This window comes from Mustela erminea, chromosome 9, assembly GCF_009829155.1.
Source record: "Mustela erminea isolate mMusErm1 chromosome 9, mMusErm1.Pri, whole genome shotgun sequence".
Classification (NCBI taxonomy): domain Eukaryota; kingdom Metazoa; phylum Chordata; class Mammalia; order Carnivora; family Mustelidae; genus Mustela; species Mustela erminea.
The window spans coordinates 98,463,698-98,469,697 of NC_045622.1; positions in this window are offsets into that span (position 1 = coordinate 98,463,698).

Genomic DNA, 6,000 nt, shown 5'->3' on the forward strand with positions numbered 1-6,000 from the left:
GGAAGATTGATGTGTAATAGATAAAAGTTAATAAAAAAGCAAACCTTAAACAGTGGGATAAAATGCTCAAATAGTTTTGGTAGTTTATATGTCTCTAGAAATACATCCTTTTCTTCCAGATTACCTAGGTTTTTGGCATATAATTGTTCATAATATGATCTTATAATTGTTTGTATTTCTTTTGTGTTATGTAATCTCTCCTCTTTCATTCATGATTTTATTTATTTGAGTTTGTTCTCTCTTCTTTTTGATAAATCTGGCCTAGGATTTATCAATCTTATCAATTCTTTCAGAGAACCACTTCCTAGTTTTGTTATCTACTGTTCTTTTGGTTTCTATTTCATTGATTCCTGCTCTAATCTTTCTATTTCTCTTTTCCTGATGGGTTTAGGCTTTCTTTTCTGTTCTTTCTCCAGTTCCTTAGATGTAAGGTTAGGTTTCGCATTTGAGACTGTTCTTGTTTCTTGAAAAAGGTATGTATTCTTACATACTTTCCTCTTAGGACTGTCTTTGCTGAATCCCAAGGTTTTGAACAGTTGTGTTTTCATTTTCATTTGTTACCATGACTTTTCCTTTAATGTTTCTTTAATTTCCTGGTTTACCCATTCATTTTTTAGTAGGATGCTCTTTAGCTTTCATGTATTTGAGTTTTTTCCAACTTTCTTCTTGTGATTGAGTTCTAGTTTGAAAGCACCGTGGTCTGAAAATATGCAGGGAATGTTCATGGTCTTGTGGTACTGGTTGAGACCTGATTTGTGATCCAGGATGTGATGTATTCTGGAGAATGCTCCATGTGTACTTGAGGAGTATGTGGATTTTTTTTTTTTTTTTTTGGTTGGAACATTCTGAATATATCTGTGAAGTCCATCTGGTCCAGTGTGTCATTCAAAATCTTGTTTCCTTGTAGGTCTTCTGTTTAGATGATCTGTCCATTATAATGAGGGGGATGTTATTATTGTATTAGTATTAGTATTATTGTTATTATAATAATGTAATACTATTATTGTATTAGTATTAATGTTTTTCTTTACTTTTGTTATTAACTGACTTATATAATTGGCTGCTCCTTTGTTAGGGGCATAAATATTTACAGATGTTAGACCATCTTGTTGGATAGACCAAAGGGTCTATAATTATGATAGTGTTCTTCCTCATTTCTAATTACATTCTTTGGTTTAAAATGTAATTTTTCTGATGTTAGGATGGTCACCTCAGCTTTCTTTTGATGTCCATTAGCATGGTAAATACTTTTCCACCCCCTCACCTTAAATCCAAAGGTGTCTTTGGGCCAAAAATGAGTCTCTTGCAGACAACATATCTGTGGGTCTTGCTTTTTTTATCCAACTGATATCATACCCTATGTCCTTTGATTGTGGCATTTAGCCCATTTACATTCAGAGTAACTGTTGAATGATAGGAATTTAGTGCCATTGTATTACCTGTAACATGACCATTTCTGTATATTGTCTCTGCCTTTCTGGTTACTATTGGGCTCTCCCTTTGCTCAGAGGGTCCCTTTTAATATTTCCTGTAGGGCTGGTTTGCTAATCACAAATTCTTTCAGTTTTTGTTTGTCCTGGAAGTTTTTATCACCTCTCTTTTGAATGACATCCTACCTGGATAAAGTATTCTTGGTTGCATATTTTTCTTGTTTAGCACCCTGGATATATCATGCCCATCGTTTGTGGCCTGCGAGGATTCTGGAGAGTTCTGCTGCCAATCTAATATTTCTACCCTTGTATATTACAGACCTCTTGTCCTGAGCTACTTGAAGGATTTTCTCCTTGTCTCTGAGATTTGTAAGTTTCACTATTATTTGTCAGGGTGTTGATCTGTTTTTATAGATTTTAAGCAGGCTCCTCTATGCCTCCTGGGCTTGGATGCCTGTTTCTGTCCCCAGGTTAGGGCAGTTCTCCACTATAATTTGCTGCAATGTACCTTCTGCCCCCCCTTATCTCGTTTTCTCAGATCCCAATTATTCTAATATTGTTTCTTTTGTGGTGTCCCTTTTCCTAGAATTTTCCCTTCATGATCTAGTAGTTATTTATGTCTCTTTTTTCTGAACTTCTTTATTCTCCATCGTTTTGTCTTCTGTATCGCTAATTCTTTATTCTGCCTCATTCATCCTAGCAATTAGAGTCTCCATTTTTTAATTACATCTCATTAATAGCCTTTTTTATTTCAACTTGGTTAGGTTTTAGTTATTTAATTTCTCCAGAAGGGGATGCTCTATTGTCTTCTATTTTTTTTTCCCAATCCCAGCTAGTATCTTTATAATTGGTATTTTGAATTCTAGTTTTGATATCTTACTTAGGTACATACTGATATGGACCCTGGCAGTCAGTTCTTCTTCTTGTTCTTTTTTGAGGTGAGATTTCTATCTTGTCATTCTCTCCAGAGAAGAATAGATAAATGAGAGAAAAAAGTATTAAAATGGAAACAACAACCCCAGAAAAATATGCATTAAACAATTCTGAAAAGACCCCAAATCGAACCAAAATAAAAAAAAAAAAGAAAGAAAATAGAGAATATAATCAGACAGATGAACAGAATAGAACAATATACTGAATCCTGTGTATACTTTGGTCTGTTAGAAAACTCCCAAAATTATAAAGAAAGAAAAATGTGTGTATATATATATATATATATATATATATATACAAAAAAATAAGATTAAATGTGACAAAAGAATAGAATATAACTGTAGAAAAGAAAATTAAAAGACAAGGGGAAAAAAAAGGAAAAAAAGAAAGGATATAAACAGACAGGTAAATACAACAGAGCAATACACTATATCCTGAGTGCGTTTCAGTTAATTTGTTAGAAGAAAGTACATATCAAAAGTGTAAAGAAAGAAGAACATATATACAAAAATAAAATTAAATACAATGAAGGGATAGACTATATGTATAAAAATGAAAATTAAAAAAGGTAAATGAGTTGATAAAATAAGAAAATGGTTGCAAAAGGAAAGAGAATACAATTAAAAATATATATATATAGTTGAAAGGGTGAAGAATTAGTGTGAAAAAGCCCTGAATTCTAGATGCTGTTTCCCCCCTGCCTTGGAGTTTTGCCTTTCTCATTGATCAGTAAAATTGGTCTTGACTGGATATTCTTGAGGATCTTCTGTGGGAGGGGTCTGTTGCTTTGATTGTCAAGTGTATTTGCCCCCAGAGGAATTGCACTGCCCTTGCCAGGGGGCCAGGATAAGTAACCTGTTCCAGTTTGCTCTATGTGGCTTTTGTTCCTTGAAGCCTTTCCATGCTGCTTTGGAAGATGAGCATGAATATGGGTCTCCCTATGTGTAGCCCTGGAGTTGAGAGCTTGGGACCTCACTCCTCAGTGCACCCTCAGAGAAAAACAGTCAATCACTCCTGTCTTTCTGGTCTCTGGCTACCCTCTGAACTCCCCAGCCTGTGACCAGTGTTTTATCACAGGCACATGGCCTTGTTTTGAGTCTGAAACTCTGCAGACTCCTGCAGTGTCTCCTGCACCACTCCTCCTGGGGGAGGAAGGGGAGTCTTGCCGTTTCTGCTCTTTGTTGGGCCCCTGTTTGGAGAGAATTTGCCTGACTGTGCCATGGTTAATGGTTTATAGCAACTCTGAGATGAGAGCCCACTCCTATTCCTTGGAACTCTGCCATGCTCAGGCACCCCTGGTCTTCCTGTGACCCTGAGGGTCTTGGGACCACATTGTCCCAGCAAGGGTTTCACCCCAGGTTAGCCACCTGAGCAACATCCCTTATTGGAGCAGAATTCTAGAAGTTCTGATTTTGCACTCTGCTGCTATATCACCTCCTGATAGCTGGCTGACAGAGGGTCCATCCCCTTGCGGCCTATTGCCCCATACGTCACCTTAGGGTTATTTCTCTGCACCTCTTAAACCTTGCAGACAGTTGTCACTCTTCTATTTGCAGAGTTGGAGCCATTCTTTTCTTAGATCTCTGGTTGAGTTCAGAGGTTTTCAGGATGATTTCATAGCTATCTAGTTGAATTCCTGGAACCAGATGAAACTAAAGTCTCCTATTCTTTTGCCATAAATTGCATACTTCTCTCTCAGCATGGTCTCTAGTCCCTTTCCTGAATTAGCCACTTAATCTGTTTAAGACTCCTAAAGTAACAACTTTACAAATGCATTTGGATTTAAGTATATGTATGTGAATTTTTCTCTGGGTATATAAATGTTTGCCTTTATTATACTACTTCTTTTTTAAAAAAACTAAACTTTTAAATTAAGATAGTTTTATTTATTTTTAAATTTTTTAATTGAAGTATGATTGTCATACAGCATTAGAGTAGTGTCAGTATACAACATAGGGAGTCAACAATCACATACAATAAGAGATGCTCATTGTGATAGGCCTAAAATGAGTCTCTTGCAGACAACATATCTATAACTCTTTCTTTTTTATCCAGTGTGATGTGGATAAATCCAGTTTTGATGTGTTACCATACAATGCTGATACATTGCTTTTGACTGTTTCATTCTTTTTTTAAATATTAAATTAAATTTAATTTTTTCAGTGTTCCTAAATTCATTGTTTATGCACCACACCAAGTGCTCCATGCAATACGTGCCCTCCATAATCCCCACCACCAGGCTCACACATCCCTCCCCCCTTCCTCTCCAATATCCTCAGTTTGTTTCTCAGAGTCCACAGTCTCTCATGTTTTTTCTCCCCTACTTACTTATTCATTTGAGAGAGAGAGGGAGCGAGAAAGAGAGAGAGAGAGAAAGCAGGGGGAAGGGGCAGAGGCAGGGGGGAAGCAGGTTTCCTGCTGAGGAGGGATCCCAATGCAGGGCTTGATCCCAGTAACCTGGGATCATGACCTGAGATGAGGGCAGATGCTTAACTGACTGAGCCACCCAGGTGTCCCTGTTCTTTTCATTCTTGTGACATATTATTTTGTCATTGAAATTGTGAGTCTTTCATTCCCTTCACCTATTTTGCCTATCCCTCCATCCACCTCCACTCTTGCAAACACAAATTTGTTCTCCGTATGTATGAACCCATTTCTGGTTTCTGTTTGCTTGTTTTTAAAGTTTTCACATATAAGGGAAATCTTTTGCCGCATTTTGAAAATGTTCCATACCAGTCCATACAGATCATTAAGTTTTTTGTTTCTATTCCATATTACTCACTGATAAACATTTACTAAATTAAATGTATTAATTTCTGTTCATGTTATTACTAATGTTTTTCCACAAAAAAATTTTTGCAGTAATTATGTTTGTGAACATGTGCAAGTATGAGTTCCAAGGAGTGGAATTGTTGATATATGTATTTGAAACAATGGTCAGATAGTTAAATGTCAGTATTCATAGTTACTGTCAAACCGTCATCCTTGGATTGTAGCAGTAGCTAAACTGCCTCTCGAAGTCTGTCAGAGATTTTGTTCCACATTCTTAACAAACCATACCTGATAAATATTTATAGCTTAAGACAATGATTAAATTATAATCTTTTTCATATTATTGAGCTTATCTATGATTTGTATTTCTTTTTCTATGGATCATCTATTAATACTTATATATTTTTAATTCAATCATTGATCTTTTCTGGCTAGTGGTATGTTTTTAATTTTTGAAGAGTATGTAGAATGCTTTGGGCATAGAAAAATATTTCTCATTCATTTAACTTTTTTTTTTTCTTTTAAGGGCTTTTCAGTCATACCAAAATATTCTTCAACTGTATTTTAGTACCTAATTACTTAATTTTTAAAACATTTTTGAGGGGTGCCTGGGTGGCTCAGTGGGTCAAAGCTTCTGTCTTTGGCTCAGGTCATGATCCCAGGGTACTGGGATAGAACCCTGCACTGGGTTCTCTGCTCAGCAAAAATCCTACTTCCCTTCCTCTCTCTCTGCCTGCCTCTCTGCCTACTTGTGAACTCTTTTTCTGTCAAATAAGTAAAATCTTAAAAAACAACCACAACAACAACACATTTTTGAGGTTGGGGCATCTGGCTGGCTCAGTCATTAATCATCCGCCTTTGACTC